The 11,518-nt window shown below is 39.8% G+C and overlaps 1 long non-coding RNA gene across 1 annotated transcript; it reads left to right on the plus strand.

Annotated features, from left to right (window-relative positions):
* Positions 1–466: 466 nt before the first annotated feature.
* On the plus strand, positions 467–10,563 carry LOC127331818 (uncharacterized). Its single transcript, XR_007870030.2, has 4 exons — positions 467–790; positions 1,733–1,836; positions 9,069–9,252; positions 10,228–10,563. It is a non-coding gene; the product is annotated as an uncharacterized lncRNA (long non-coding RNA).
* Positions 10,564–11,518: the final 955 nt, after the last annotated feature.

An 11,518-nucleotide genomic window follows, 5' to 3' on the forward strand; every position in this document is an offset into this window, starting at 1 on the left:
AACTGGACATAGTTTAGGTGGAGCTCTAACAACCCTTCTCACTTCCGAACTTTCATCTAGTCAAGTGTCCAAGTAAGATCAATTTGATCCTGATTAGATTTAGTCTCTTGTTTGATCAGCATAAGGGAAATGTTCTTGCAGCAAGTCGGATCACACTTATTTGATGGAATATCCACTAGGAATGTTGTGCCATGTTTCCCTACATGGTGATATTATTTGTTCTCAAAAGTCTTTTACTTCGCCGCCAATAGAAGTTCACTCCTGAGTCTAAAACAGTTCACTACATTAGGAAAATGAAAATAAATAAATCAGTATGTGAATATGCTAACCAAAAAATTCCCGACTTGAACAGAGACTTGTGCATAGCTCGGTTGAAAGATGAACTCTGTAGTTCACTGTTGCAAGCGAATTTATTTAGCAGTTGACTGACATTATATCGAAAGTTCAGACACATAAATAGGCGAAGTTCATTTTGATCGATATGCTTTATAGTTTTCTTTTGATGAAAAACACATTAAAAAGGATGCTTTTAAAAATGTTCTCTATGAGATACTCACCTATGCACAATTTTTCTGTAGAAAAGAAACTGCAAGATTTCTGTGATTCTCAGCTGCCTATCTATGGTTTGTGTATCACTGCTAAATTCATTTTTATCTGTTTCCAGGGGAGTTCAATTCGTCCGAAGGCGAAGTTGATTATTTTCTGTAGAACAGTTCGATTCATAATAAGCTAGCTATTTATTAATCAGCTAGTTATTCATTTACCGGAACAGAAGTTGCATGGAGTCAAGGTAATGATGTGAACCATTTCCAGGGTCTGTTTTGACAAACATAATCTGCTAGCTATTCATTAAGCAGAGACAACGAGAGCTATTCACGCATGTGACAAGTCATCTATATGCTAGTTTCCTATTTGAATCTACACTAGTATGCCGATGCTAGATTTCTAGTTGAGCTAGTAATGATGGTAGTTGAAAAAACTATGGTCGGGAAGGGCACTTCTTTCTGATAGGAAGTTCTCTTTACCCATGCAGGTAGTAGACGTAACATATGTAGTGTCATTTCATTCCTCTAGCATGCGGGCTTCATTTGCTACTAGTGGTTCAGATGCATCCAGGCACAGGTTCTTGTTTATCACCAAGCTATGGAAAACACATTGCTAAAAAGCTTGTATGCATCTTCTTTTGGAGCATATGTTTTCAGTTAGCTCTGACCAGTAGAGGTGTACCACACTTAGTCTATAAATGCCACTAGAGAAATTCATGAGAAGTGTGATGGGACTATATGATGCTATGCAATAAAAATAGTAGTTTTGTGTATGAAAGAAAGAAGTTAACTTCATCCCATTTGAGAAGTTCAGTTTTTTGTGTGCCAAAAGTTCACTGTTTTTAGTCCTACACTACAGAGAAACTAATAGAAACTATATTTGTCCGGAAGTGCACATATGAGAAAAATAGCCAGTTCATTATATCTAAAAAAAATAGAAGTAGGCTCCATTTTGTAAGTTCATTTTCTTCAGTCCAAAGAGTTTAACATTTTGGATGTTTGTTTGGTATTCACTAGGAGTTCATTCTTTAAAGGAAATTCTGGCCGCACATGGATTTTGTATTTGTTTTACCGTGAAGTTCAATCCGTATGCACTTGAAAGTTCACTATTTATATATGTAAAATTTGCAGAAATAACATAGGCGGACAAACTGCAGTTCACAATTTATTGTTCTGTCTTTTTACAGGTGCACATGGCAGAAGTTCACATCAACTATATTGTGAAGCTCGCTTCTTCTTTCCCGTGAATTCGCCTCGTCAATTATTTTGTCAGCAAGTTCACATCGCCCTCGTGAGGAAGTTCAACTATTCTCTATGTGAAAATTTAGTTTTATCCTGTCAGGAAGTGTAGTTTGTCAGCAGTTAATGTGACATTTCTGTCACTTCCCAATAGAGTGGTTTGCTCCTGACTTCGTTGCTTGGCATTTTCTACCATATGTTCAACATGGCCTTTTTTTGCATTGTGTTAAGACATCATATACTGAAATCATTGATATAAATTATGTGTTCTCCTATGATATTCGGCGATGTAACATTAGTTCAAGCTTTATCGATTGCACCTTTCCACTCTCTGTGTTGTTTTGTTGTATGAGAGCACTATGTACCGTTTTCTTTTATTTTTGAGAATATACTGTTGATACGCGTACAACACGCGTCCGTTGGGAACCCCAAGAGGAAGGTGTGATGCGTACAGCGGCAAGTTTTCCCTCAGTATGAAACCAAGGTTTATCGAACCAGTAGGAGCCAAGAAGCACGTTGAAGGTTGATGGCGGCGGGATGTAGTGCGGCGCAACACCAGAGATTCCGGCGCCAACGTGGAACCTGCACAACACAACCAAAGTACTTTGCCCCAACGAAACAGTGAGGTTGTCAATCTCACCGGCTTGCTGTAACAAAGGATTAGATGTATAGTGTGGATGATGATTGTTTGCAGAAAAACAGTAGAACAGTATTGCAGTAGATTGTATTTCAGTAAAGAGAATTGGACCGGGGTCCACAGTTCACTAGAGGTGTCTCTCCCATAAGATAAACAGCATGTTGGGTGAACAAATTACAGTTGGGCAATTGACAAATAGAGAGGGCATGACCATGCACATACATATTATGATGAGTATTATGAGATTTAATTGGGCATTACGACAAAGTACATAGACCGCTATCCAGCATGCATCTATGCCTAAAAAGTCCACCTTCAGGTTATCATCCGAACCCCCTCCAGTATTAAGTTGCTAACAACAGACAATTGCATTAAGTATTGCGCGTAATGTAATCAATAACTACATCCTTAGACATAGCATCAATGTTTTATCCCTAGTGGCAACAGCACATCCACAACCTTAGAACTTTCTGTCACTGTCCTAGATATCAATGGAGGCATGAACCCACTATCGAGCATAAATACTCCCTCTTGGAGTTACTAGCATCAACTTGGCCAGAGCCTCTACTAATAACGGAGAGCATGCAAGATCATAAACAACACATAGACAATAGATTGATAATCTACATAACAAGTATTCTCTATTCATCGGATCCCAACAAACGCAACATATAGAATTACAGATAGATGATCTTGATCATGTTAGGCAGCTCACAAGATCCAACAATGAAGCACAATGAGGAGAAGACAACCATCTAGCTACTGCTATGGACCCATAGTCCAGGGGTGAACTACTCACTCATCACTCCGGAGGCGACCATGGCGGTGTAGAGTCCTCCGGGAGATGAATCCCCTCTCCGGCAGGGTGCCGGAGGAGATCTCCAGAATCCCCCGAGATGGGATTGGCGGTGGCGGCGTCTCAGTAAGTTTTTCTGTATCGTGGCTCTCGGTACTGGGGGTTTCGCGACGGAGGCTTTAAGTAGGCGGAAGGGCAGGTCAAGAAGGGGCACGAGGGGCCCACACCACAGGCCGGCGCGGCCAGGGCCGCGCCGCCCTGGTGTGTCGCCACCTCGTGGCCCCACTTCGACTCTCCCTCGGACTTCTGGAAGCTTCGTGGCAAAATAGGACCCTGGGCGTTGATTTCGTCCAATTCCGAGAATATTTCGTTACTAGGATTTCTGAAACCAAAAATAGCAGAAAACAGCAACTGGCACTTCGGCATCTTGTTAATAGGTTAGTTCCAGAAAATGCACGAATATGACATAAAGTGTGCATAAAACATGTAGATAACATCAATAATGTGGCATAGAACATAAGAAATTATCGATACGTTGGAGACGTATCAGCATCCCCAAGCTTAGTTCTGCTCGTCCCGAACAGGTAAAACGATAACAAAGATAATTTATGGAATGACATGCCATCATAACCTTGATCATACTATTTGTAAAGCATATGTAGTGAATGCAGCGATCAAAACAATGGTAATGACATGAGTAAACAAGTGAATCATAAAGCAAAGACTTTTCATGAATAGTACTTTCAAGACAAGCATCAATAAGTCTTGCATAAGAGTTAACTCATAAAGCAATAATTCAAAGTAAAGGTGTTGAAGCAACACAAAGGAAGATTAAGTTTCAGCGGTTGCTTTCAACTTGTAACATGTATATCTCATGGATATTGTCAACATAGAGTAATATAATAAGTGCAATATGCAAATATGTAGGAATCAATGCACAGTTCACACAAGTGTTTGCTTCTTGAGGTGGAGAGAAATAGGTGAACTGACTCAACAATGAAAGTAAAAGAATGGTCCTCCATAGAGGAAAAGCATCGATTGCTATATTTGTGCTAGAGCTTTGATTTTGAAAACATGAAACAATTTTGTCAACGGTAGTAATAAAGCATATGTATCATGTAAATTATATCTTACAAGTTGCAAGCTTCATGCATAGTATACTAATAGTGCCCGCACCTTGTCCTAATTAGCTTGGACTACCGGATCATCGCAATGCACATGTTTTAACCAAGTGTCACAAAGGGGTACCTCTATGCCGCCTGTACAAAGGTCTAAGGAGAAAGCTCGCATTGGATTTCTCGCTATTGATTATTCTCAACTTAGACATCCATACCGGGACAACATAGACAACAGATAATGGACTCCTCTTTTATGCATAAGCATGTGGCAACAATTAGTAATTTTCTCATATGAGATTGAGGATATATGTCCAAAACTGAAACTTCCACCATGGATCATGGCTTTAGTTAGCGGCCCAATGTTCTTCTCTAACAATATGCATGCTTAACCATAAGGTGGTAGATCGCTCTTACTTCAAACAAGACGGACATGCATAGCAACTCACATGATATTCAACAAAGAATAGTTGATGGCGTCCCCAGAAACATGGTTATCGCACAACAAGCAACTTAATAAGAGATAAAGTGCATAAGTACATATTCAATACCACAATAGTTTTTAAGCTATTTGTCCCATGAGCTATATATTGCAAAGGTGAATGATGGAATTTTAAAGGTAGCACTCAAGCAATTTACTTTGGAATGGCGGAAAAATACCATGTAGTAGGTAGGTATGGTGGACACAAATGGCATGGTGGTTGGCTCAAGTATTTTGGATGCATGAGAAGTATTCCCTCTCGATACAAGGTTTAGGCTAGCAAGGTTTATTTGAAACAAACACAAGGATGAACCGGTGCAGCAAAACTCACATAAAAGACATATTGTAAACATTATAAGAATCTACATCGTCTTCCTTGTTGTTCAAAACTCAATACTAGAAATTATCTAGACTTTAGAGAGACCAAATATGCAAACCAAATTTTAGCATGCTCTATGTATTTCTTCATTAATGGGTGCAAAGTATATGATGCAAGAGCTTAAACATGAGCACAACAATTGCCAAGTATCACATTACCCAAGACATTTATAGCAATTACTACATGTATCATTTTCCAATTCCAACCATATAACAATTTAACGAAGAAGAAACTTCGCCATGAATACTATGAGTAGAAACTAAGGACATACTTGTCCATATGCTACAGCGGAGCGTGTCTCTCTCCCATAAAGTGAATGCTAGGATCCATTTTATTCAAACAAAACAAAAACAAAAACAAACCGACGTTGCAAGCAAGGCACACAAGATGTGATGGAATAAAAATATAGTTTCAGGGGAGGAACCTGATAATGTTGTCGATGAAGAAGGGGATGCCTTGGGCATCCCCAAGCTTAGACGCTTGAGTCTTCTTGATATATATGCAGGGGTGAACCACCGGGGCATCCCCAAGCTTAGAGCTTTCACTCTCCTTGATCATGTTGCATCATACTCCTCTCTTGATCCTTGAAAACTTCCTCCACACCAAACTCGAAAAACAACTCCTTAGAGGGTTAGTGCACAATAAAAATTAACATGTTCAGAGGTGACACAATCATTCTTAACACTTCTGGACATTGCATAAAGCTACTGGACATTAATGGATCAAAGAAATTCGTCCAACATAGCAAAAGAGGCAATGCGAAATAAAAGGCAGAATCTGTCAAAACAGAACAGTTCGTAAAGACGAATTTTAAAATGGCACCAGACTTGCTCAAATGAAAATGCCCAAATTGAATGAAAGTTGCGTACATATCTTAGGATCACGCACGTAAATTGGCTTAATTTTCTGAGCTACCTACAGAGAGACAGGTCGAAATTCGTGACAGCAAAGAAATCTGAGACTGCGCAGTAATCCAAATCTAGTATGAACTTTTCTATCAACGAGTTTACTTGGCACAACAAAATACAAAACTAAGATAAGGAGAGGTTGCTACAGTAGTAAACAACTTCCAAGACACAAAATAAAAACAAAGTACTGTAGGTAAAAACATGGGTTGTCTCCCATAAGCGCTTTTCTTTAACGCCTTTCAGCTAGGCGCAGAAAGTGTGTGTCAAGTATTATCGGAGGGTGGTGCATCATCCTTACCTTGGGCTTTAGGAGTTGCCTCAACAATGCATGTTATCTTATCTATGTAAGTTTCAGAGACTCCCTTTTCATTAGTCTTAGGCTTGCTACTCTCATCAAACAAATTTTCAGGAACAAGCCAAGCATAGTTATTTTCTAGTGCATCATTCATAGCTAGGAGTTTACATGGTATTGGTGCTTTGATCTCCCCACCATCATTAATATTATTAGTGTACTTTATTCTATCCATATCCATCTTTTCAAGGAGACTAACAAAATTGGTATATGAACCAAGCATATCATATTTAGCAAAGACCTTTCTAGCCTCTCTTGCTATACCACCAAATTCTCTAAGAAGGGTTTCTAAAACAAAATCTTTCTTTTCCCCTTCTTCCATATCACCAAGTGTGAGAAACATGTGTTGAATTATAGGATTAAGATTAACAAATTTAATCTCCAACATGTGAACTAAAGAAGCAACAGCAATTTCATAAGTAGGCGCAAGGTCTACCAAGTGTCTATCTTCAAAGTCATCAATGGTACTAACATGATTGAAAAATTCTTCTATATTATTTCTCCCAACTATAGACCCACGTCCTACCGGTATGTCTTTTATGGTAAAATTAAAAGGAAACATGATGAATCAAGTAAAGAAAATGCAAGTAACTAATTTTTTTTGTGTTTTTGATATAGCAAACAAGATAGCAAATAAAGTAAAACTAGCAACTAATTTTTTTGTATTTTGATTTAGTGCAGCAAACAAAGTAGTAAATAAAATAAAGTAAGACAAAAACAAAGTAAAGAGATTGGGAAGTGGAGACTCCCCTTGCAGCGTGTCTTGATCTCCCCGGCAACGGCGCCAGAAAAAGAGCTTGATACGCGTACAACACGCGTCCGTTGGGAACCCCAAGAGGAAGGTGTGATGCGTACAGCGGCAAGTTTTCCCTCAGTATGAAACCAAGGTTTATCGAACCAGTAGGAGCCAAGAAGCACGTTGAAGGTTGATGGCGGCGGGATGTAGTGCGGCGCAACACCAGAGATTCCGGCGCCAATGTGGAACCTGCACAACACAACCAAAGTACTTTGCCCCAACGAAACAGTGAGGTTGTCAATCTCACCGGCTTGATGTAACAAAGGATTAGATGTATAGTGTGGATGATGATTGTTTGCAGAAAAACAGTAGAACAGTATTGCAGTAGATTGTATTTCAGTAAAGAGAATTGGACCGGGGTCCACAGTTCACTAGAGGTGTCTCTCCCATAAGATAAACAGCATGTTGGGTGAATAAATTACAGTTGGGCAATTGACAAATAGAGAGGGCATGACCATGCACATACATATTATGATGAGTATTGTGAGATTTAATTGGGCATTACGACAAATTACATTGACCGCTATCCAGCATGCATCTATGCCTAAAAAGTCCACCTTCAGGTTATCATCCGAACCCCCTCCAGTATTAAGTTGCTAACAACAGACAATTGCATTAAGTATTGCGCGTAATGTAATCAATAACTACATCCTTAGACATAGCATCAATGTTTTATCCCTAGTGGCAACATCACATCCACAACCTTAGAACTTTCTGTCACTGTCCCAGATATCAATGGAGGCATGAACCCACTATCGAGCATAAATACTCCCTCTTGGAGTTACTAGCATCAACTTGGCCAGAGCCTCTACTAATAACGGAGAGCATGCAAGATCATAAACAACACATAGACAATAGATTGATAATCAACATAACAAGTATTCTCTATTCATCGGATCCCAACAAACGCAACATATAGAATTACAGATAGATGATCTTGATCATGTTAGGCAGCTCACAAGATCCAACAATGAAGCACAATGAGGAGAAGACAACCATCTAGCTACTGCTATGGACCCATAGTCCAGGGGTGAACTACTCACTCATCACTCCGGAGGCGACCATGGCGGTGTAGAGTCCTCCGGGAGATGAATCCCCTCTCCGGCAGGGTGCCGGAGGAGATCTCCAGAATCCCCCGAGATGGGATTGGCGGCGGCGGCGTCTCAGTAAGGTTTTCCGTATCGTGGCTCTCGGTACTGGGGGTTTCGCGACGGAGGCTTTAAGTAGGCGGAAGGGTAGGTCAAGAATGGGCACGAGGGGACCACACCACAGGCCGGCGCGGCCAGGGCCTGGGCCACGCCGCCCTGGTGTGTCGCCACCTCGTGGCCCCACTTCGACTCTCCCTCGGACTTCTGGAAGCTTCGTGGCAAAATAGGACCCTGGGCGTTGATTTCGTCCAATTCCGAGAATATTTCGTTACTAGGATTTCTGAAACCAAAAACAGCAGAAAACAAAGAATCGGCACTTCGGCATCTTGTTAATAGGTTAGTTCCAGAAAATGCACGAATATGACATAAAGTGTGCATAAAACATGTAGATAACATCAATAATGTGGCATAGAACATAAGAAATTATCGATACGTTGGAGACGTATCAACTGTGTCCACTACTATCCTTATGATGCCCTTTGTCCGTACATGTAAGAAACACTACTGGATCAGAATCTTTACTATTGTCATCTCATTTATAACTTGAAAATCTCGTCTTGACTTGCATATTGCCACTTTCTCTTTACATTATTCGTTACTGACTTTTATGGTTGTACCACGTGGAAGTTCTCCATTGATATGCTGAAAAGTTACTCTTTGTCGATGGTACAGATGTAGAAAACTAGAAGTTCGGATATAATTGTGGAGCACTGCAGTTCGCATGGGCGTTGGCGAACATCCCTCGGCGCACCTACCTCTGCATCGGCGTTGGTGAACATCAGTGCACACCAAGTTCCTCGTCGGGCTGAGATGTTTTTACAACTGACTGGCTATGAAGTTCACATCTCTTTTTAGGGTAAGTTCACTGCGTGAGGGAAAAACGTTCAGTTAAACAGTACAGTAGCAAATATGTTGTGGTACAGTTCATCATTGCTCATGATATGCTGTTGGATGCTGCTGATGTATTAGCCGCCGTGCAGTTTCCATTGATGCATTAGCTGCACATAAAAACAATTTCACCTAGTTCACATATGAAGTTTACTAATTTTTGTTTGAAAATTTATTGTTTCATAGACTTTGAAGTTCGCTTTTATTAAAAATGCAAGTTCGCTTGTCCAACCTAAGTATGGACTAGTATAGTTCACATTATTCAGAAAAGGAAGTTCGTCTTTATTATCAGGAAGTTTATTCTGTCTACCTTTTTAGTTAAAACCACAAGCAGGAAAGAAATAAAATGTAGAGGTTCATTTTGCTTATGAAGAAAAGTTTACATATCATTTTGTAGAAGTTTTATTTCTGTTGTGAAAGCTTTACCATAAGCTCACTGTCAGCCAATCTAGAAAAAATAGCATCTCTATTTATACACATAAAATTAATTCATATGTGGTTTATTTGTTCTTTGCTATGGAGAAGTTCACTTATTTGTTCCTGAAAAGTTCACTCTTCTTAGGTTAGCTGTGTATGTGTGTTCGCTCTATTCTCATATGGAGTTCACTCTTTTGATTTTATTTTGACCGTACTTGCTTGTGTTTTTCATAGCACTGGGTGGTTCACATGTTAACTGTGAGCAATTCGGTTATACCAAAGTATATATGTTATCATCAAATACTAGTTTGTTAGTGGGGAAGTTCGGATATTTCTCAGAGAAGGCGTAATCCATGTTTTTGAGAAGTGCACTAAATGGTCTGAACTTTAAATCTCTCAACTCATATATATGCTATGTTTCCTATTTGAACCTACACGCGCATGCTGATGCTAGTGGAGCTAGTAACGATGTAATTATTAGCATAGAGTTATCAGAAAGTGACTGACAGGCATCTTGTTGTTTCAGGTAAAATCTCATGTGAATTTGAGGAACCCAAACGAACAGATGGTATATCAGCCTCAGATAATATAATGAAGATTGCTGAAGATTATACGAGTATGTTACGCCTAATCTGGCTATTGCGTACAACAGAAATGATGGTGACAAGCTGGGCTGCTGTTTCAAGGTCACTTGCTAGCGTATTGAGTATAAATTTACTCGCGAACCGTGTCTGGCTGGGTTGTGAAAACAGATGCAGCAGCTGGTTTGCGAACTTGCTCAATGATCTTTGTAACTATGAACTTGTGGCTGCTATGTGTGTGATTTTCATTTATAGATTGAGTGTTTTTTTATGATTGGAAATGTATTCCTGTGACTTGCACTTCGTTTACAGTACTTTCACTCTTTGATTTTGCTATTATGTGCACTTTACCTTTGAAGTTCACTTGGTTAGCTCCAGACAGTTCACTTTTCTTTCCCAGGTTCATTTGGTACTTTTTCGCTTGGAAGTTCACATTAAGTGCGATGCGAGTTCAGCACAATTGCCACAAAAAGTTATCTTTGAACATGTCGCAATTTTTTCTGTTTAGTTGTGGAGAAGTACTAATAATTATTAGTTTAACTTTTATTGCTGAAACTCAGTTAATGCAACTGGAAAGTTCAATTTTGCCATCCATGATATGTTTGTGTTAATGCATGTATAGGGAATTACATGATTTAGGTTACATATGTGTACGACAGTTCACTAGGACAACGGAGGAAGTTCATCTATTATATATTAAAAGTACATTAAGGGCTAACCAGAATTAAGAGAATTACCTTAAAAATCCCACAATAATCAGAAACATCTGTCCGTCAATTTTACTAAAAGGTCAATTACAACCGGTGGATCCTACAAATAATCTATTGACATTAAATATACATAGAAATTACCCACCAATGTCCTACATAGTTATTCACGTAACTCTTCCTAACAATGATACGGTCTCCTCATGCAAGAACTAATCTATACCTCCTTCTAGGGTTTCTCATGCACAGCCGCCAGAGAATTTATCATGCATGGAAATACTAGATAGCTAAGAGAGCTCTTGCCGTTGGTGTGGTGTTCCGCATTGGTCTGGTCGAGCTGCACGGGAGTCGCGATAGGAAATCGAGCAGCGGCAAACCGGTGCCTTGATAGATGCACTTCACCGAAGGGAAGATGGCCTGGTGTGTTGAGGACGGCTACGTCAGCCATGTATTTGGCAACAACAATGTTCACCGCTGTCTACAGCTGGAACCCGACCAGAATCATGCTCGATGCATCGAGCAGCAGCAG

Source organism: Lolium perenne, chromosome 2 (assembly GCF_019359855.2).
Source record: "Lolium perenne isolate Kyuss_39 chromosome 2, Kyuss_2.0, whole genome shotgun sequence".
NCBI lineage: Eukaryota > Viridiplantae > Streptophyta > Magnoliopsida > Poales > Poaceae > Lolium > Lolium perenne.